This window comes from Glycine max, chromosome 10 (genome assembly GCF_000004515.6).
Source record: "Glycine max cultivar Williams 82 chromosome 10, Glycine_max_v4.0, whole genome shotgun sequence".
In the NCBI taxonomy this organism is placed as follows: domain Eukaryota; kingdom Viridiplantae; phylum Streptophyta; class Magnoliopsida; order Fabales; family Fabaceae; genus Glycine; species Glycine max.
The window spans coordinates 29,866,902-29,890,598 of NC_038246.2; the positions used below are offsets into that span (position 1 = coordinate 29,866,902).

General features: G+C 39.5%; 1 pseudogene; it reads right to left on the bottom strand.

Moving 5' to 3' along the window:
• LOC100796333 (peroxisomal membrane protein PEX14-like) overlaps positions 1 to 20,457 on the bottom strand; it is a 45,056-nt pseudogene extending 24,599 nt beyond the window's left edge.
• Positions 20,458 to 23,697: the final 3,240 nt, after the last annotated feature.

The following is a 23,697-nucleotide window of genomic DNA, read 5'->3' on the forward strand; positions in this document are numbered from 1 at the left end:
ATCCGAGGCTCATCTTGGTGGTGAAGCTCCTTCTTCCATGGCTTATTCCCTAGTGGATGGCGCCTCCTCTCCCCTCTTCTCCTTTGTCTTCCGCTGCATCTCCATGGTGGAAAACCACCATTAAAGGACCTCATTGAAGCTCAAAGATCCAGCCTCCATAGAAGCTCCACAAGCAAGCTTCCATCAAGTGGTAATCAGAGCACAAGAGCTTCAAGTAGGTGCTCCTTAAACCTCCATTAATTTTTTTTCTTTACCTTCTCTTCCATTTTTGTTTCTTCATTTTTCTCCATGTATCTCCTCACATGTCTTGTTCTAAATGTTGTTAACATGATTCTTTAGAGTTTCCACCGATTAAACTTGCTATAGAAGTTAGATTTGATTTTCTATGGTTCAAATTTCTTGTTCTTAGTTCTTGAACCATGAATTGTGTTGAGTTTAGGTTCCTTTGAGTTTTGTCTTGTTATTTTTTTGTGGCTGAAACCATAAAATTCTTACAAAAATATTAAAGTAGAAGAAAACCTCAAAAATCTAGAGTGACTTGTTCACCTATTGTAGTTTTGTCATAGAAGTCATGTCTAGTCATGAAACTTGTCACATAAGATTTCTTATGTTGTGCTGAATTTTATTTTCTTGTTTCTTTGTCTAACTCATTTGTTCATGAGTGTATGAAATTCTTTTAGCCTATTATTTGATTTGAGTCAAATCTTTCATGTTAATTAGTCCTTAACATGTTCATGCAAAATTCTTAGAGAGTCTTTGATTGTGAACCTTTTCTTGAACTTTTAGGTTTCTTTATGATTGTGTCTATTGTGAATTTGAGTTTTGGTGATTGAATTGCTGGCTGAAATGTTGATCCTAACTGAATATTGAACTCCGAAAACTGTGGTAAACAATCCTAGTGAGTTCAACATACATAGGAAGGTTGAAAGTAAGCCCAAGGCAATCAATATACCATGCTTAAAGAAACAAATCGCTGGTGCTGGCAGCTTGGACATACAAACTTGTAAAAATTACTGAGAATTGGTTACTTCGAATTTTGAGCTGAAATTTTTACTGAATTTTCTAGACATCTGGAAAAAAGTTATAAAAAAATAAACAAGTGATTTGAATAAAAGGAAAAAATACGAAAAATCGCACAAGTTGGCAGGAAAATCAGTATCCAGAAAAAAAAGGTGAAAAGGAAGGGTGCTTGTTGTTTTGGCTCAAAATTTATTCTATAATTGGAAATTTCAATTCAAAATTAGTGTGAAGACAAGTGCCAAAGCTAGAGTTTTGTTGAGTCTTTTTTTTTTCAGTTTTTTTACTCTACTCTAGAGCCATTCTAAGTTTCTCTTTGAGTCCTAGCTTGCTTCTATGTCCTTTTCATTGCTTTAATTGTTGAATAATCCTTGAAAAATTGTCTTGTTAAAACTCCATTGGTTTAGCTTTCATTTCATTTTTTTTGGTCTTTGGTTATTGCTTGTCTCTTTGTTTCCTTGTTTGTGGGTTGCCATATAGGGAATTGGAAGGAGGATTGGTGCCATCCCTTGAAGAATTTCAGTCCAGAAGCAAGGGGCCAACCGCCTTAAGAGCTATTGGACTAAGAAGCACTCCAAATTGAGTGAATCACCAAAGAGAGAACAACCACCAAAATTGAGGACCATTTTGTAATTTTGTAATTTGCAATTTACCTACCTTCATTGCTTTCAAGTTTTTGTAACAAAAAGGCCTTTCATTGGAAGTGTGTTGGGAGCCTCCAATAGGTTACCAAACTTCCATTTGTGTGTAATAATTTTAGGCAATTTTCACTTAGGATAGTGAGTGTTTTGTTGGGAACCTTGAATGTGGTCATCCAAACACTCTTAGGATTCACCTAGTTTACATTTCTTGCTTACTTTCATAGCTTATTTCTTTTACCTTCCATTGTCAAACCGCCTAGATAGCTTGCAATTTACCAATTAGTTTTTTTACCTTATCTTTCACACCTCTTTAAGTGTTTATTTGGCTAGTTTCAACCATAGTTTCTTTTACCTTTTGTTTTCAAACCTCCAACAAGAAAGAACCACAACTTAGGAACCAACATGAGTCATCATTCATCTAGTGTTAATGGCGAGGGTACTAGTCATAAAGACCCTTTATCTAGAATCATAGATGAGTTGAGTTCCCTCAAGTTATGGAAAGAAAAACAAGAGAGAAAAGAAAAAGGAAAAAAAAGAGTGGAAGAAATAAGTCAAGATGAAAGAAAGAAAATAAGAGAGGAAGAAAGAAGAAAAATAATGAAAGAAATGAAAAGAGAAAAATATGCCTCCTATAGTAGTCATAACTCTTGCAAGAGCCTAAGTGAAGAACTTCGTGACTATTACAAAGGAAGGCATAGGTCACATCTTAGACCTCACTCCCATAGAAGAGAAAAGGAAAGAAAGCCTCAAGAGGCTAACATTAGCCTCTCATACTTCCATGGGAAGGACAATGTAGAGGCTAACTTAGATTGGGAAATAAGGGTAAAGCAACAACTTAAAAAGAAGTCTACTTCAAAATCTTATGGCTCTCACTCTTATCCAAAGAAATACCAAGGTCAAGGCATCTTAGGGGTGACACCTTCTATTCCCAAAGATGATAAGGGGAAGGCAATAGAAAAGCAAGCCCCTAAGGCTAGTATGCAAGAGAAAACTAGCTCTATAAAGTGCTTTAAATGTCTTGGAAGAGGACACATTACTTCTCAATGCCCCACCACAAAAACCATGATTATGAGGGGCCAAGACATTTATAGTAGCCAAGATGAGGCTACTACTTCACCTTCCTCTAGTGAAAGTGAAGAAGCAAAAGGGGAAGAATCTAGTGAAGAAATCTACCCCCAAGAAGATGGACAACCATTAGTGGTTAAAGAGAAGTGTAAGGAGGTAAGTGTCTCCTCCAAGAGGTTAGCTAAGAAGGAAACTCATTTTACAATAAAGACAAACATTAAAGAAACTTTCCCTCTTAGACAACCTCCACATTTTCTCTTTTGTAAAAAGACACTTGCTAGCATTGCCACACCTCTTGGGCTTGAGTTTATTCCTCAAGTAAAGAAGTTGTTGGATGAGGGTTTGGTTCGCAAGAGCTTAAATCCTTGTGCTTTTTTGGTGCCCAAAATAGGTATTATTAGGCACCAAGTCCCTAAAATAGGTGGTATGATGAATGTTTTGAGTGGTGCAACCCTCTTTTGTAAAATCACTCGTACACCTAACATCTTCATGGTGTGTGTACATAGGGACCCATTAGGTAGGTTTGTTCTTATTTTTAGTTTCAATACAAACTTAGGTACTCATATGGGACACCTTAGGTTTGTCATACTTTTTGGTAGGAATAATCAATATGAAAATACAGAAAAAGGTATGTTTTATTGCGTTACTTTTCTTAATTTTTCAAATAGTGATCAACGGGTTCCCATGAACCCTAAGAGAATAAAGGTCATTCCTGAGTGGCTCACTCCCCCAAGTATAAGAAAAATTTGGGGCTTCCATGACTTAACAAACTTTTACAAAAGGTTTGTCCCATATTTTTCTATACTTGTAGCACCACTCATTGAGTTGGTGAGAAACCATGTTCCTTCATGGGAAGATGCCCAGGAAATGGGTTTTCAGACCTTACCTTACTTCAACATACCAAACACCACTAATACATGTGTTTTTGTTCTTTTTACAGGTGTTGAGGGAAGGAGCCCAGAGTATGATGAAACTCGGGATTTGAGGTCAAATCCTTTCCAAGGTGGAGGGAATGATGCAATCCTACCCCGCAAGGGCATTGGCTAGAAGACTCCAATTAGATTGGGCTAGAGATCCAAGGAAAGGCCCTAGGGTTCTCATGAGCCTTAGGGTAGATTTCGAGCCCATGGGCTAAGTATGAGCCCGCTTATCTTTGTAAATATTAAAATAGGTTATTCCTTCGTCTAGGCCTTGTATTTTGGCCATTCTAGTAGTATAGGGTTTTAGCCTTGTATTTCAGGGCATTTTGAGTTGTCTTTGTAATAAGGACTTTTTTTTGTTATTTTCATGTTTTTTGTCATGGGGGTGAGCTTAGCTATTATAGGGGGTGTGTAGCTAAGCTCTAGCTTCTCATCTCAAGGAGGTGAGCTTAGCTATTATAGAGGTATGTGTAGCTAAGCTCTAGCTTCTTAAGGAATCTTCTTAAGGAAGCTTCTCAAGGAAGTGAGCTTAGTTATGAGAGGGGTGTGTGTAGCTAAGCTCTAGCTTCTCAAGGAAGTTTTCTCAAAGAAGCTTCTCAAGGAAGTTTTCTCAAGAAAGCTTCTCAAGGAAGCTACCTAGTCTATAAATAGAAGCATGTGTAACACTTGTTGTAACTTTGATGAATGAGAGTCTTGTGAGACACAACTCAAAGTTTAACTTCTCTCCTTTTTTTTTCTTCCTTCAATTTCGTGCTCCCCCCTCTCTCTTTCTCTCCCTCTTTCTTTTCCTCCATTGAAGCATCCTTCCAAGCTTCTTATCCAAGGCTCATCTTGGTGGTGAAGCTCCTTCTTCCATGGCTTATTCCCTAGTGGATGGCGCCTCCTCTCCCCTCTTCTCCTTTGTCTTCCGCTGCATCTCCATGGTGGAAAACCACCATTAAAGGACCTCATTGAAGCTCAAAGATCCAGCCTCCATAGAAGCTCCACAAGCAAGCTTCCATCAAGTCGTCGCCTTCAGAGGACTATACGTCCTCGCCTTTAGAGGGCTGCACACCCTCGCCTTCAGAGGACTACACGTCCTCGCCTTCAGAGGGCTACATGTCCTCACCTTCAGAGGACTACACGTCCTCACCTTTAGAGGGCTGCACACCCTCACCTTCAGAGGACTACACGTCCTCGCCTTCAGAGAGCTACACGTCCTTGCCTTTAGAGGACTACACATCCTCGCCTTTAGAGGACTACACGTCCTCGCCTTTACAGGGCTACACGCTCTTGCCTTCAGAGGACTACACGTCCTCGCCTTCAGAGGGCTACACACCCTCTCCTTCAGAAGACTACACGTCCTCGCCTTCAGAGGGCTACATGATGCAATCCTACCCCGCAAGGGCATTGGATAGAAGATTCCAAGAAGATTGGGCCAGAGATGCAAAAGAAGGTCTTAGGGTTATCATGAGCCTTAGGGTAGATTTCGGGCCCATAGGCTAAGTATCTTATCTTTGTACATATTAGATTAAGGTTTCATTATTTTTGGGCCTTTATTTAGGGCTCCATAATATAGGTAAGGTACCATAGAAATGTAGGATTTTTCAGCCCTTCTATTTCAGGGCACCTAGACTAGTTTTTTGTATTAGGGGTAGTTTTGTAATTTCACATGCATTAAGTGAATATTTGATGTGTGTGGTTGGAAATAAATTTAATTGAATTGGGAGAAGCCCAATCCAATTAAATTTTAGAGGGGGAGGTGAGCATTTGCTTCCTACACCCCATTGCCACATCATATAGTCACACTTTGTGCATGTTCTTCATGCTTTACATGCCTCATGACACCTAAGCACACTTAGTGGAGAATCTTGGACTTGATCTTGGATTAGTGGGCTGAACCATAGCTAAAATTCACTAATCATAATTAGTGAAATTTTGGCTCCAAAATTTGGCTCCACAAATTCAACTTCAAATTCAAGTGAAATTTGAATAAAAATTCAAATTTCCCTCTAATTTTGTGTGACACTTGCGCTATAAATAGAGGCAATGTGTGTGCATTTTTTGACACTTTGATCATTTGAATATTAACTTCAGATTTCAGAGCTCATTTGGAGCACAAAATTTCGTGCTCTTCTCTCGCTCTCCCTTCATTCATCTCCTTCTTCCTCCAAGCTCTTATCCATGGCCTCCTATGGTGGTGAGCTTCTTCTAGACTCATCTTCTCCTTGAAGTGGCGTCTCCTCTCTCTCTTCCTTCTCCATTCCGCTGCCATTTATCTTCCAAGAAGCAAAGGAATCCATTGATGAAGAAGATCCTAGGCCTACAAGCTCCAATGGAGCTTACATCATGTGGTATCAAGAGCATCTTCATCTAGGTGATGTTCTTTTGCTTCCTCTATCTTTTTGTTCTGTGAATTCTCTTTAATTCCTTGTTCTTCATCTTATTCTCCTTGTATATACTCCATTGTCTTGTGGTTTGGTTCTGTTTATAGTAGATTCAAAAAAATAAACCGATTAAATCTTAGATCTACACTTGTTCTTGCATTTCTATGGTTCAAATTTTGTAGATCTACTCTTGAATCATGTTTTTTGTGTTGATTTTAGGTTCTATCATTTTTCATTCATAATATTCTTGTGCTGAACCTTTAGATCTAAATTTTGTTCCAAAATATTGATTAGAAAAAAAAACACAAAAATCTAAGTGTAAATCACTTAATCCATGTTGTCTTAGAGTCATGTTTAGTCATAGTAATTGTCACATTATGTTCTAAGTTTGTGTTGAATTTTATTTTGTTGATTGAATTCTAGATACATTTTTTCATGTATTCTTGTCATTCTTAGCCTATCTTTTGAATTTTGAGTCTAATTCATGCATGTTATTTAGTTCATAACATGTTCTAAATCAATTCCTAGAAGTAGTCTTGTTCTTGAACTTTTTTTTTTTGCTTTCTAAGTTTCCTACATGATGCCTATGATGAAGTTGAGTTGTGGTGCTGAGTTGTGGCTGGATTTGTGAATCAAAATAAGTCTTAAGCTCTCTTGAATTGTGTTATTCAAGATAATTGAGCATAAGCAAACACAAATTGTAACTATTCAAGCCTTAAGCAACATAAACACTACTCTTGATTTCTAGGTTGAAATCGCTGGTGCTGGCAGCTTGAACATACGAACTTGTATAAATTACTGGGAATTGGTAACTACGTTTTTTGAGCTGAAAGTTTTACTGAATTTTCTAGACATCTGGAAAAAAATTTTAAAAAAAGAACCAAGCGATTTGGATTAAAGGAAAAAATAAGAAAAATCGCACAAGTTGGCAGAAAAATCAGTGTCCAGGAAAAAAAAAAGTGAAAGGAAAGTGTGCTTGTTGTTTTGGCTCAAAATTTGCTCTATAATTGGTGCCTATTTTATACCAATCCTAGTTCTGAAATTTCAATTGAAAATTATTGTGAAAACACGTGCCAAAACTAGAGGTTTCTTGAGTCTTTTTTTTTTAGTTTTTCTACTCTAATCTAGAGCCATTCTAGGTTTCTCTTTGAGTCCTAGCTTGCTTTTTTTGTGATTTTCATTGCTTTAATTGTTGAATAATCCTTGGAAATTTGTCTTGTTAAAACTCTATTGGTTTAGCTTTCATTTCATTTTTTTTGTCTTTGGTTATTGCTTGTCTCTTTGTTTCCTTGCTTGTGAGTTGCCATATAGGGAATTGGAAAGGAGTATTGGTGTCATATCTTGAAGAATTTGAGTAAAGAAGCACTCCAAATGGAGTGAAACACTAAAGAGAGAATAGCCACCATAATTGTGGACTTTTTTTTTTGTAATTTTGTAATTGGCAATTTGTTTTGCTTTCAAATTTTGTAACAAAAAGGCCTTTCATTGGAAGTAAGTTGGGAGCCTCCAATAGGTCACCCTACTTCCATTTGTGTGTAATAATTTTAGGCAATTTTCCCTTAGGATAGTGAGTGTTTTGTTGGGAACCTTAAATGAGGTCATCCAAACACTCTTAGGATCCGCCTAGTTTGCATTTCTTGCACTTTAATTTCTTGCTTACTTTCATAGCTTATTTCCTTTACCCTCCATTGTCAAACCGCCTAGATAGCTTGCCTTTTACCAATTAGTTTTTACCTTATCTTTCACACCTCTTTTAGTGTTTATTTTGGCTAGTTTCAACCATAGTTTCTTTTACCTTTTTTTCAAACCCCCAACAAGAAAGAACCATAACTTAGGAACCAACATGAGTCTTCATTCTTCATCTAGTGTTAATGGTGAGGGTTCTACTCCTAAGGACCCCTTGTATAAGATATTAGATGAGTTGAGATCCCTTAAGTTGTGGAAAGAAAAACAAGAGAGAAAAGAAAAAAATGAAAAAAAGACTAGAAGAAATAAGTCTAGATGAAAAAGAGAAAATAAGGGAAGAAGAAAGAAGGAAAATACTAAAAGAGTTAAGAAAAGAAAAACATGCCTCCTATAGTAGTCATAACTCTTGCAAGAGCCTATGTGAAGAACTTCGTGACTATTATGAAGGAAGGCATAGGGCACATCCTAGACCTCACTCCCAATGGAGAGAAAAGGAAAGAAAGCCTCAAGAGGCTAACATTAACTTCCTATACTTCCATGGGAAGGACAATGTAGAGGCTAACTTAGATTGGGAAATAAGGGTAGAGCAACAACTTAAAAGGAATTCTACTTCAAAATATTATGGCTCTCACTATTATCTAAAGAAAGACCAAGGTCAAGGCATCTTAGGGGTGACACCTTCTAAGCCCAAAGATGATAAGGGGAAGACAATAGAAAATCAACCCCTTAAGGCTAGTATGCAAGAGAAGACTAGCTCCGTAAAGTGCTTTAAATGTCTTGGAAGAGGGCACATTACTTCTCAATGCCCCACCAAGAAAACCATGATTATTAGGGGCCAAGACATTTATAGTAGCCAAGATGAGGCTACTACTTCACCTTCTTCTAGTGAAAGTGAAGAAGCAAAAGGGGAAGAATCTAGTAAAGAGATCTATCCCCAAGAAGAAGGACAACCTTTAATGGTTAAGGAGGAGTGTAAGGAGGTAAGTGTCTCCTCCAAGAGGTTAGCTAAGAAGGAAAAACATTTTGAAATAAAGACAAATATTAAAGAAATTTCCCTTCTTAGACAACCTCCACATTTTCTCCTTTGTAAAAAGACACTTGTTAGCATTGCCACACCTCTTAGGCTTGAGTTTATTCCTCAAGTAAATGAGTTCTTGGATGAGGGTTTTGTTCGCAAGAGCTTAAATCCTTGTGCTTTGTTGGTGCCCAAAATCGGTATTATTAGGCACCAAATCCCTAAAGTAGGTGGTATGATGAATGCTTTGAGTGGTGCAACACTCTTTTGTAAAATCACTTGTGCACCCAACATCTTCATGATTTGTGTACATAGGGACTCATTAGGTAGGTTTGTTCTTATTTTTAGTTTCAATATAAACATAGGTACTCATATGGGACACCTTAGGTTTCTCATACTTTTTGGTAGGAATAATCAACATGAAAATATAGAAAAAGGTATGTTCTATTGCATTACTTTTCTTAATTTTTTAAATTGTGACCAAGGGGTTCCCATGAACCCTAAGAGAATAAAGGTCATTCCTGAGTGGCCCACTCCACCAAGTGTAAGGAAAATTTGGGGCTTCCATGACTTAACAAACATTTTCAAAAGGTTTGTCCCATATTTTTCTATACTTGTAGCACCACTCATTGAGTTGGTGAGGAACCATGTTCCTTCATGGGAAGATGCCTAGGAAATGGGTTTTCAGACCTTACCTTACTTCAACATACCAAACACCACTAATATATATGTTTTTGCTCTTTTTATAGGTGTTGAGGAAAAAAGCCCAGAGTTTCAAGAACCTCGAGATTTGAGGTCAAATCCTTTTCAAGGGGGAGGGAATGATGCAATCCTACCCCGCAAGGGCATTGGATAGAAGATTCCAAGAAGATTGGGCCAGAGATGCAAAAGAAGGTCTTAGGGTTCTCAAGAGCCTTAGGGTAGATTTCGGGCTCATGGGCTAAGTATGAGCCCACTTATCTTTGTACATATTAGATTAAGGTTTCATTATTTTTCGGCCTTGTATTTAGGGCTCCATAATATAGGTAAGGTACCCTAGAAATGTAGGATTTTTCAGCCCTTGTATTTTAGGGCACCTAGACTAGTTTTTTGTATTAGGGATAGTTTTGTAATTTCACATGCATTAAGTGAATATTTGATGTGTGTGGTTGGAAATAAATTTAATTGAATTGGGAGAAGCCCAATCCAATTAAATTTTAGAGGGGGAGGTGAGCATTTGCTTGCTACACCCCATTGCTACATCATATAGTCACACTTTGTGCATGTTCTTCATGCTTTATATGCCTCATGAAACCTAAGTACACTTAGTGGAGAATCTTGGACTTGATCTTGGATTAGTGGGCTGAACCATAGCGAAAATTCACTAATCATAATTAGTAAAATTTTGGCTCCAAAATTTGGCTCCACAAATTCAATTTCAAATTCAAGTGAAATTTGAATAAAAATTCAAATTTCCCTCTAATTTTGTGTGACACTTGGGCTATAAATAGAGGCCATGTGTGTGCATTTTTTGACACTTTGATCATTTGAATATTAACTTCAGATTTCAGAGCTCATTTAGAGCACAAAATTTCGTGCTCTTCTCTCCCTCTCCCTTCATTCATCTCCTTCTTCCTCCAAGCTCTTATCCATGGCCTCCTATGGTGGTGAGCTTCTTCTAGACTCATCTTCTCCTTGAAGTGGCGTCTCCTCTCTCTCTTTCTTCTCCATTCCACTGCCATTTATCTTCCATGAAGCAAAGGAATCCATTGATGAAGAAGATCCTAGGCCTACAAGCTCCAATGGAGCTTGCATCACTACACGTCCTCGCCTTCAGAGGACTGAACGTCGTCGCCTTTAGAGGGCTACACGTTCTCGCCTTCAGAGGACTACACGCTCTCGCCTTTAGAGGACTACATGTCCTCGCCTTCAAAGGACTACATGTTCTCGCCTTCAAAGGACTGCACGTCCTCCCCTTTAGAGGGCTACACGCCCTCGCCTTCAGAGGACTGCATGTCCTCGCCTTCAGAAGGCTTCATGCCCTCGCCTTCAGAGGACTACACATCCTCGCCTTCAGGGGGCTACACGCCCTCGCCTTCTGGGGGCTACACGCCTTCGCCTTCAGAGGGCTACACGTCCTCGCCTTCAGAGGGCTACACGCCCTCACCTTCAAAGGACTACACGTCCTCGCCTTCAGAGGACTACACGCCCTCACCTTTAGAGGACTACACGTCCTCCCCTGTAGAGGACTACACGTCCTCCCCTTCAGGGGACTACACGTCCTCGCCATCAGAGGGCTACACGTCCTCAGCTTTAGAAGGCTACATGTACTCACCTTTAGAGGACAACATGCCCTCACCTTTAGAGGGCTACACGTCCTCACCTTCAAAGGACCACACGTCCTCCCCTTCAGAGGACTACACGTCCTCACCTTCAGAGGGCTACACGTCCTCACCTTCAGAGGACTACACGTCCTCCCCTTCAGAGGGCTACATGCCCTCGCCTTCAGAGGGCTACATGCCCTCACCCTCATAGGACTCCACATATACGCCTTCAGAGAACTCAAGGTCCTCCGTCCTTAATGCTTAATCAAGGTCTGAGCTCCCGGGTAAGGGGCTAGTAGTTTGCTTTTATTAGTTCCTGGGCCACCCCTTGATATTGGAGGGCGACCAACTGTGTGAGCACAACCAGAGAGGGAGGCTATCGTGCAGCTAATATGCATACCGGGGGGCAAGATTTCACCTAGCCGGTACAAGGAGACGAGTGTGGATCATGCACACCACCACAACTCCGATCTCCCTCTGCCGAAGTGTCAGTTGGTTTATGCCGTCATAGGTAAGTATGTACATGGCTCAATTGATTTCTGATGCCATCCACTATTTGCAGGGATCGTGCCCACAAGACACCCAGTGGACCCGGAGAAGTCCAACAGGGCCCTGGGGTTTCCAGCTTTTGGTTATGGGCCTCTGTCAGTCCTACCGGGTGTCTGTCCCCCCCAGCAAGGTCATGCCATCGTGACATAGGTAAGTATGCACATCGCTTAACTGATTTCTTATGTCATCTATTGTTTGCAGGGATCGCACCCGCAAGACACCCAGTGGACTCGGAGAAGTCCAACAGGGTCATGGGGTTTCCAACTCTGATTACAGGCCTTTGTCAGTTCTACAGAGTGCCCGTTGCCCCCAACAAGGTCATCAGACCCCCTATTAGCCGGGCTTTCATCAAGAAGTATTGCGGCCCCAGGCAGGGCGAGACACCACAGTAGCCTGGGGATGGCTAGCAGCGGGCAATAGGCACACCGCCGCCACCTCTAGAGCCCCCCAGCTCATCTACAAAGGCTGGAGCGTTGCTTACGACCCGTGGCCGACCAGCAGGCGACCATGTCCAAAGCCAAAGGTAAGCAAAAGTACTAGGTCCATGACCGACATGTCATCACGCGTCCAGCTCAAGACGTTAAAGAAGCGCTACTAGGAGGCAACCTAGTACCTTTTAAATCTCTGCTTGTTATGTGATCACCTTTGTTTCTCAAGTCATAGTAGGACACACCTAGTTGCTCATGATCCTAGGAATTTAAATAAAACAAACACAAGCTCGGAAGGTAGTCATACCTCACTAAATATATGTATGTGTGTTTAGGTAGCGAAAGATATGCATGTATGTAATTTAGGTAGCAAAAAAATACCTCACAATATATATATATATATATATATATATATATATATATATATATATATATATATATATATATATATATATATATGTATGTATGTATGTATGTATGTTTAGGTAGCAAGATACCTTGGATATGCATGTATATAGCAAAAATACCTCACAAAAATATACATATGTTTAGGTAGCAAAATACCTCATGAAAAAAAAACAAAAAAAGTAAAATAAAAATAAAATTGGTTAGCTAAAAAGCCAACATGCATTTGAAAGGAAATGAACTTGCCATTCAGAACACAAGGTTTTTGATGAAAAAACATGTTTTGGAAACACTGGGTTGACTTAAATAGGAAAAATGAGTCCTGAGCCCTAGTGTCACATGACCATAAAAACTTGATGCTTGAGTGTCCACATGGGTGCATGCTTGCATGACCAGTTTTGCATAAAATTTCCAAATCATCATTGTTGTATGTGTGTCATGGAAATAAATGTGGGACATCCCCTTTATCCCTGAACCGCTGGCAAAACCAACACCCTGATATACATCATGTCTGGTCGTTCTGCAAGCCTTTTGACCCAAGACCTCAAACCACCATAAACCTTGACCCAGGATGAGAATTTCCATCCCTGTCCTCGGAAGAAGGAACAGTGGGATCTCCCAAGAAAGAAGAGCCATTCACTGTTAAACGGCCAACGTGCTTCAAAAACAAAAAAAGAAAGTTCCTGATCAAATATCGGAAGAAAACAAAAGAAAAAAAGAAGTTCCCAGTCAAAGATCGGAAGAAAAAAAAAAGGAAAAAAGAAAATCCTCGATCAAAGATCGGAAGAAAATCAAAGAATTATACAGAAGGGTCTTCGGACCAAACAAATATTCAAATAATACATAATATAAGGAAAGAAAGGAAACCACGACTTGAAGTGGTCCTTTCCCTTTGATTGCCAACCAAAATCTTGTGCACTTGTAACTTTCTCGTCCCGCACTAAACAAAAGCAGAAAAAGGGAAAAGCCAAAACACTCAGATCCAAATTTCCCACCAAAAAACACCATTCCTGAAAAAGTCCTATTGATCCATGATCACGCATGCAATCATTGATTTGATAGGAAATGATTTGCAAAATCAAGCCATGACATATCTATGGTTCGGAATTAGGATAAAACACTTACCTGTGTGAGATTGATACACTTCGAGTGATTTTCTTCTATTTTGTTGGACCCAGTGTTTCCTCTAAATGGTCGTTTAGAAACGAAACACTAACATCCAAAATCTCATTTATGGTTATGAGAAAATTTCATCAGCATACTCTACTCCCCCAATAGACACATTATTTTTCACCAAAAATTATATGTTGCTCTGATTAGTTAGAGGTTTTGTTTCTTTATTAAAGCATGTTCGCATTTTAGTGAAAGAACACCGAGACTATTTTACTCTCACAAATTCAAGAACTACGTAGGTCTGAGTTCCTTATCACAAATTGAGGATACGTAGGAGCAAAAGCCCTACTTTTGTCGACCACCCCACCTTTTGTTACCGTGACCCCAGAGTTTGGTGGCATGCGGAGACACTCGACGGTAACCCGCACACACCCTTTGCTATCCAGTGACCTGAGAGTCCGGTAGCATGCGAAGACACCTTATGGTTATCCGCACCTCGTCATTCGGAGACCCCAAGTCTGATTGACAAGCAGAGACCAATGTGGTCATCTGCACCCTTTCCGGAGATGTCATCATCTTCCAGTAGAGACTATTTTAGTCTCACATCTCTTTCTCAAGAACTACGTAGGTCTGAGTTCCTCATCACAAATTGAGGATACGTAGGAGCAAAAGCCCCGCTTTTGTCGACCACCCCACCTTTTGCTATTGTGACCTATGAGTCCGGTGGCATGCGGAGACACCTGATGGTTATCCGCGCACACTTTTTGCTATCGTGACCAGTGAGTCCGTTAGCATGCGGAGACACCTTATGGTTATCCACACCTTTTTTAGCTAGAGGCAAGCGAGCCCGTTGACACGCAGTGACTAACATCGTCATTTGCACCTTTGTCATCTAGAGACAACAAGTCCGATGACATGCGGAGATACCTTATGGTTATCCATACCTTTTGTCAACTAGAGGCAAGCGAGCCCATTGACACACAGTGACTAACATCGTCATCTTCACCTTTGTCATCCAAAGACGGCAAGTCCGATGACATGCAGAGATACCTTATGGTTATCCGCACCTTTTGTCAGCTAGAGGCAAGCGAGCCCGTTGACACGCAGTGACTAATGTTGCCATCTGCACCTTTGTCATCCAGAGACGGCAAGTCTAATGACATGCGGAGATACCTTATGGTTATCCACACCTTTTGTCAACTAGAGGCAAGCGAGTCCATTGACACGCAGAGACTAACATCGTCATCTGCACCTTTGTCATCTAGAGACGGCAAGTCTGATGACATACGGAGATACCTTATGGTTATCCGTACCTTTTGTCAGCTAAAGGCAAGCGAGCCCGTTGACACGCAGAGACTAACGTCGTCATCTACACCTTCCCCGGAGATGTCAGCGTCTTCCGGCCGAGACTGCGAAAAAGTCTCATTTGCTATCCGTAAGACTCAAAGCCCAATAGCATGCAGTGACTAACGTCATCATCTACGCCTTCCCCGGAGATGTCAACGTCTTCCGGCCGAGACTGCGAAAAAGTCTCATTTGCTATCCGTAAGACTCAAAGCCTGATAGCATGCAGTGACTAACGTCGTCATCTACACCTTCCTCGGAGATGTCAGCATCTTCCGACCGAGACTGCGAAAAAATCTCATTTGCTATCCGTAAGACTCAAAGCCCAATAGCATGCAGTGACTAACGTCGTCATTTGCACCTTTCTCGGAGAAGTCAAAGTCTTTTGACCGAGACTGCGAAAAAGTCTCATTTGCTATCCGTAAGACTCAAAGCCCGATATCATGCAGTGACTAACGTCGTCATCTGCACCTTCTTCGGAGATGCCAGCGTCTTCCGGCCGAGACTGTGAAAAAGTCTCATTTGCTATCCGTAAGACTCAAAGTCTGATAGCATGCAGTGACTAACATCGTCATCTGCACCTTTCCCGGAGATGTTAGCGTCTTCCGACCGAGACGTTTTTTAGTCTCACACTTTTGTTACCCTGGCCCATGAAGTGAGGTGACAGGCGGAGATACCCGAGTGACTATCTGTACAAAGACAACTTCTATTAATCCCGACCCGTGAAGTCAGGTGGCATGCATAAATACCCCAAGTGGTTATCCGTACAAACACACTTCTGTTAATCCTGACCCGTGAAGTTAGGTGGCAGGTGGAAATACTCCAAGTGGTTATCTGTACACACACAGTTCTGCTATCCTGACCTGTGAGAAGTCAGGTAGCATGTGGAGACGCCCTGTTCGGTAATTCGCACACATTTCAAAGACAAAAATGTCTTCAGTCATTGCATGCCTTCAAAGGCGACAATGACCTTCATCTACATGTCGAAGACGACAATGTCTTTAGTCATTGCATGCCTTCAAAAGGCGACAATGTCTTCACCTCAAAAACTTCAATATCCTTTTTCCTTGTGCTTTGTAGGACTTGATGTCCTTTGCTTGTACGCTTTTAAAGAAAAAAAAAGGGAGAGTGAAAATGAAAATGAAAATGAATTAAACGACAAAAGAAGGAATTTCAATATCTTCACGCCTTCACGGGTTTTACTACTTGGATTTGCGCTAGTCGCCGATCGGGTAAAGATTCAGCTCGAACGAAATTAGTGTCTTATCTTTACTTCCTTTTTATCTCCAATAAAAGATAAGTAAAGAGGGGCAATGTCATACCCTAATTTCCTCCGGGGACCATTGTTTGTCGGCATGCGACCTTCGTTTGACCACCTCAAAATGTTTAACACTCATCGCGGTGGAATCCATAAAGTTTCGAGATGTTTCGGGAAGAAAACAGCCAAAAACACAAAACGGGGGGTGAACTTATCAAGATAGGGGTGTAAATAGCAATTAGAATCTAGGCCCTTCCGAACATTTTGGAAGTTGGGTTGCTTAAGGAGGAAGCAACTAGACGGCAAGCTCCTCCACGTTGTTGAAAAATGATTTATGGGGCTTCCGTAATGCTTCCGTAAAATTTCCAAAAACCTTGGGTAAGCATATTTCACTTAACATTAGTGAAAGGGAAGAGAAAAAAAGATGAAAATCAAATCCAAAACACTTCCGTAAGGCTTCTATAAATTTTTTGTAGAGTACGAAAAGGGGGGTGAACTTAGTAATTAGGGTGCACTTAGAAATCTTCCTCAAGAAGCCTCTGGGCGGCAAGCACCTCCCTTTTTCCCTATAAATTGGGGAGGGGGGCTGTTTCAAAAGGTTCATGACCCCTAGGCTATGCATTTCGGCTATTTTGGGTAAAAACCACGTTTCCGTGAAGAAAAATCGAGTCGAAGTGCTTCCGTAACGCTTCCGAGATGTTTCCGTGAGCAAATCTGTGAAGATTTTCCTCCATTCTTCACTTTTCTTGGTCCGTTTTTCGTTCTTCAACCGGTAAGAGTTTGAATCCGAGACTTTCAATTCATTTCTTGTTTTGCTTGCTTTCATCTTCATCTCCTTCAATTTCGATTTTCTTTTCTTCCTTTTTTAACATGCTTTAATCGTTTATTTAAGTCGTTATCTCGCCTAATAAATGATAAAATGAATTTCAACCGATCATTTGTGTTGTAATGTCGTTTAATCATTGTTAAAGAAAAATCTAACCGATCGTTCATGCAGTAACCTCGGTTAAACCAAAAAAAGCAAAATAATAATAAAATAATCAAAATATTTTGAAAAAATAATAATAAAATAATCAAAATATCTTTGAATAAAATAATTAAAAAAATCAATCGGACGTTTTTCTTTGGAAGTTTCCTTGAATGAATTGACTAATAACCAAAGTGAAACTAAGGCTAAAATCAACTCACAAATCAAGCTTTGTCTGCAAAAATCACTAAAAACCATTTTAAGGTCCAACGCCATAAACGGTCCTCTTTGCTTTTATCAGTTAACATGGACCGTTCAAAAGCATAAAATCAACATGTAACTTTACCACTTTTGCAAGAACTACGTAGATCTGATTTCCTCATCGCAATTGAGGATACGTATGAGCAAAAGCCTCGCTTTTGTCGACCACCCCAAGAGATCGTTAATGGTCCAACGCCTTAATGTTTCTCTCCTTTCAAAAACAAGAGATCGTTAATGGTCCAACGCCTTAACGTTTCTCTCCTTTCAAAATCAAAAGATCGTTTAATGGTCCAATGCCTTAAATGACCTTTGTTTGGTTAAAATTGATCTTGCGGAAAATGATTAAAAAAACTTAACCAACGTTTAGTTCTGAAAGAACTACGTAGGTATGATTTCCTCCTCGCAATTGAGGATATGTAGGAGCGAGGGAAACACCCTTGTCGACCACACCAAAATTAAAAAGCATAAAAACACAAAAAGACATAAAAAAGGGAAAATAAAACATTTTGAAGTCATATTTGCACACTTGATTAAAGGTTATCGTCCCTTGTGATGGACGATTAAAGTTCGTAGACCACACCTTTCCGGTTTTTCTGACGTTTTTCTCAAATAAATGTTGGTGGCAACTGTGTGCATTTTCCTTTCTTGGAAGACGCACCCGTGAGCCCCGTGTCGCCCTCCCGCTGAAGGGTAGGTTGCGACAGTAGTCTTCTTGCTTTGAGATAGAGAGTCCACCAGAAGCTATTTTTCATCCATAATTTAGCATAAACAGATGATATTTAGTAAGAGTGTATATATAAATTAGTACTTTAAAAAACTTCTGGCCAAATATGCTAGAATTTCTGACATGCAAAATCACTAAGCTTTTAGGAAGGCTCTAAAGATTGCAAGAAAGAAAAATGCAGGTGTAAACGTGAGCTTCCTGGCACAGTCACAAAGTATGAAATCCAGTTATAATAGTCTGGTCAAGGAATGTTAGCGGCACTCTCTTTGACACTCTCCCTCAAAGACTCTCCATATTATTAGTTATTAGTTAAAATTTATTGGAAATCATCAATTTTGGTAGGTTTCGCTTCTCATTTATAACTACCTTCCAATCTTCTTATTGCATTAGTCATCAACTTCATTTCCTGCACTTGCTTATCCAAAAGGTTCACAACTTCTACAAAATATCTCTTCTCTGCAAAGTATAAAACCCGATGCAGCAAAAAGTATTCAGCAACAAAAGATGTCAACGAAAATTAGGAGTATTAACAAAAATATAAAATATTTTACAGCTTGCATATTGAAGTTTTATTAATCCACCTTCAATTTTTGAACTCAGTAGTTCTTGGCTTGCTTTTGCAATATCAACATCTGCAACTGCAACTGCAACTGCTTTTGCAACCTGTGCAGCCTCTTCTGCCAATGTTGGTTTTGAGCTTGTTCTCTTTGATTGGTCATGACCCTTTTCTCGGACAACATTGTGTATCCAAGATTTTAACCGAGGGAGAATAGAATTCTAAAACAAGGAACATACTTCCAAATTTCAGTGAGACTCAAACCAAACCACAAAGTGATAAAAATTTATGGATAGAGCAAGAAATTAAGTTAGGTACAAATAAAGAAAGATATGTCAAACCGAGAAATATACTCCCCACCATTAAGATACAAATTTAGATAGCATCACCCAGAAAGGTTAGCTGCAAATACCTTAATTACTATAATTGTACCAGCACCTGAAGCAGCCAGTAATCCAACTACAATAAGGGCATATGACTAGTGAAAACTACGGCGAGATAAGGTTCCAAGCGTAGTAGTAACACCAATAGAAGCTGGTACAGTCAGCTGCAAAGCCTGTGGTTGGCCTTGCTACTAAATGTTTGATGATGGCTTCAATTGTCCATCTGTGAGTATTACAGTGAGCCATGAGTCAATGTAACTGAATGAGGAATTCCAGTTCTATTTGAACAAAATAACTAAATGGAGAATTAACTAGTAGTTTAAACTCAGTCCAAAGGTGAAAATGAAAAACACAGAAGCCAATCTGCAACTTCGACATTAGACAGTTCACCTTGATTTATGCCAGATGTCTGCACACTTAGAGGTGAATCCTGCAATTTGATGCAAAGGTAAGCATTTCAGTAGATGAACATACAAGAAAGTGATAATCAATTAGATGGTTGTATTCATATATGAACAAGCAATAGAGCTATATAAAAAATTCGGTAAAAGATCAAACAAGATGCTTACAGGCACACGCCGAAAGGCTTCATCAATCTCCTCCTTCATAAGACCCTTCTTCTCCAAAAATGATCGTCTATGGGTGACAGGAGAACCTCTAACTTTCAGGTGCGACAAAAATTTCACAGCATTATGAATTTGTGCCTCACGCAATGGCTCTGAGTTCACAAACACCGATGTGTCTAAACTCTGTTTACCAAGCTCTTCTCCCCTATTATGCTGATCTACATTTTCTGTTTGCTCAATTTCACCACCTACACCATGAGAAAGATATCCAATGAATCAAATTAATCAACACATTCAATACACAAAGTATAATATAACATCAAGCACGAAAATATTGAATAGCCACACAATAACATAAATAAACATGAAAAAAATATAAAAACTGTATTTTCCACACAGAAAACACACCTCTGAATAACAAAGCAGAGGTCAACTTAATTATTTATGTAGGTTAAACATTTCTTAGAAAGCTATGGTTCATTTCCTTCTAAAAAAGAAAAAATAAAGCATAGTGAAATCACCATTTTTTTTGTGTGACTTAATTTAATTCATCGATCAATTATTATTCAAAATGACGAGTACAAAGATTAGGCTAATTTGATTCCTAGATAGGCTTATGGATTGATTTCCAAATTGTTCAAAGTGAAGAGTTTGGAGGTATGGATCTATATTTCAGGGTTGGGTGCAAAGTGAAGAGTCCATACCGTAGCTGACCACCACCACCGCATAGTTTCTACGTTCTTCTTCCCACGTAATCCTTCTCCTTCAAGAAGCTTCACTAGATGCAGAATCGCTCCAGCCCTCCCTATCATTGCCTCCTCTTCCTCCTTGTTTTGTGATAACTGAACCAATGCGCACATTGTGTTCTCCTTTGCCTCCTTTTCCGTCATTGTCTCTTTCTCCAACGCTACCACCAGCGTCTTCACCGCTCCATAGGAATGCACGGTAGCTACCGATGAAGGAGGTGGAAGGCATGAAAGGAGTTGTTGAAGAGGATGGGAAACGAGATGTCGTCGAGGAGAGCGATGAGTCTAGGGTTTGAGGAAATGAAAAGACTGGGTGGTATGTTGGTTTTGAAGGAGTGGAGAAGGGGTCTTGTGTCGGGGAGTGGACACACAACATCATGAATATTGAACATGTTAAGATTGCGATATTAACATTGGTTTTTTTAAAACCAATGTTAAGATTAAGATATTAGCATCAGTTTTTATAAAAACCGATGTAAACTATGACATTTTATTTACAATAATACCACCACATTTTTTTAACATCGGTTTTTATCAAAACCGATGTTAGTTAGACGATGTTAAATCTTATTTTTGTAGTAGTGATGGTGGGATCCTCGACCAACTCTAGTCTGGCTTATAATGGAGTCTCTACTAATCTTTCTCCAGATGAAGAGAATAAATACGCTTGCAATGCATATGGATATGGAGACTACAAAGCCTACTATATGGAATGGATCCCAAACGACAAGTATGGTAGCTTCGAAGCAAACTGTTGCTAACATAGAGGTGGCTATGCCATTGGTTGCTTCGAACATGTCACCCTTTCTAAGGGATGATGCTAATATGATCCTGTAATTTTAGGTCATCTTTCTTTATCCTTATTTATGAATATGTTTAAGATATGAGTACTATTAGTTGGATTGTTCGTGGGGTAGTCAATGGAAAAGGGAGGCAACAAGCTTATTAGGAGCTTTCATCCTTTTATTTTCATTTTGATGGAGACTCATTGTTTGTTCAAGTCTATTGCAGGGTTTTGTAACTCTTTGGGTTATGAAATATGTCACTTAGTTGAAGCCAATGGCCATGCGAGAGGTATTTGGGTTTTGGCGGAGAAAAAATAGGGACTTTTCTATCACTAATGTCCATTCTTTTTCCCAAGCCCTCACAGTTCATATCTCTAGGAATTCTCAATCTTGGATCTGCACGACAATGTATGAAAATCCTCACAGGCTTCTATGTTGCCTTATGGGATCATATTGTTGATATCAAACAATCTATAGATCTTCCCTAGTGTTTTGTTAATGAATGGACTGAGATTTTTCATTTTGAGGTGCAGGGAGGTTGTTTTCTGCGGTTGATGCTTCTAGGTTCATGGATATGATTGACACTTGCCATTTGTTAGACTAAGGTGCTATTGGGAACCATTTTAGTTGGTTCAAGAAACAAACAAGCACATGTCTAGCTAAAGTTTTGGATAAAGCCCTCATTGATCATGCTTGGAGGGTTGCTTTTCTAAAGGAGTTTGTGGAGAATCTTAGTAGAGTTTATTCTTACCATGATCTGATTCTAGTTAGATGTCATGGAATTCTAGACTCTTTTGTAATTGCCTCTTTCATTTTCAAGCAGCATAGGCCACTTATCGTGATTTAGAGAATGTGGTCTATGGTGCTTGGGGTCACGGTTCCCCTAATGCTACCAGGTGTTTAAATGGAGTGCATGAAGATGCTACTAAATTTAACATGAATGTGTTTGGTAGTAGTATTCACAAATGCAAAAGAGAGGTGGAAACAAGTCTTAGGGATCTGTATAAGGCTCTTGAGGAGAGAGAAACTGATAGTCTCCATAGACTTGAAGTTGAGTTGCATAAGGAGTACAATGATATCCTCATCTAAGAAGAGTTTCTCTTGTACCAGAACTCCATGGAAAATTGGATATGCAAAAGCATATAACCGCTTAAGATGGGATTCCCTCCAAAATACTGAGGCTTTTTGGCTTTCCTCCAAGTATCATATGTCTCTTTATGTGGGGTGTAATAGAGTCTAATCTATCAATGCTATGGAATGGTTTGAAACTTGATAATTTGTCTCCAGCTCAAGGGCTTTGTTAAAGGGGTCATCTCCCCCCTTATTTGTTTGTCCTTGTATGGAGAGGCTAGCCTTAAGGATTAATGAGCTTATGGAGGAAAACATTTAGCACCCTATCTCTCTTTCTAGAAAGGGCCCTCCTTTGACCCATTTTGTTTGCTGACAATGTTCTCTTTCTTGTTATTAGAGATATAGACTACTAGCACTAGTTAGTTACAAGTTAGTTATTAGTTTAGTTACATGTTAGTTTAGTTACTTACAAATTAGTTTAGTTAGTTATAAGTTAGTTACTCTTATAACCAATTATGTTATATAAGGCACATTGTATTCATGTAATGAGTGAGATTTGCTCACTTGAGCAATATCCAAAAATAATATCAACCAGTTTTTCCTTTTCTCCATTTTTCTCTCTTCCATTTGCATTCATTCATCCATGGCATACATGAGATTTGTCATGGTATTAGAGCAAAGAATCCATCCCAATTTTTTTCTCTGCTACACTTATCTTTACCCTCTTCTGTTCGCTCAATCAACAAAGCCCACATTGGCATTGCCACATACGCTTGTTCTCTCTATTGATCTTTGCTTCTTCTTCACACTATTTCGATTTTCCATTTCCAATGGAAGAAGGCATCACCAACGTTTATTCACAGATCGCACAGCGGTGACAACCTCCCTCACCAGCACTTTGTCTCAAAAAAACACACCTTTGACTCACTTCCTCACAGGCACAGAACGCACGATGCTCTCCCTCACCGACGTCAACATGACTGGCTTCTGGCGGCACATAGCGCACCACACTCACACAAAGCCAACACTCTCCATGTCTAGCACTGCCCAGTTTTTGCCTACAAGGTGTTTGATTAAATGCTTTTGAAGATTTTGAAGGTATTGGCTATTGTTTGAAGTCCTGCACTATTTCAGAAAGGTGCACACCAACTATTTGGTGATTTAATCTTTTCAATGTTTCATTGATATTTGGCCTATTTTGGCTTATTATTTTCAACCTTTTAGACTTGTTATAATGATTTTAGCTTCTGCCATGTGTGGTGGTTAAGCATTGTTCATTTGTTAGCTTTTGTCCATGGTGGTTAAGTATTGTTTTAGCTCCTGCCATGAATGGTTAAGCCTTGGTTGTTGTTGGTTTACAAAGTGTTTTTGAAAAGTCATCATTGAAGACAAATTTTGTGTTCTTCTATTTCTTGATGCTTTATGTTTATGTAAGCTTTTGTCCATAGTGATTAAGCATTGTTTGATCTTTTTCCATGGATGGTTAAGCTTTGGATTGTTGTTTTGCTTCTATCTTAAGTGGTTAAGC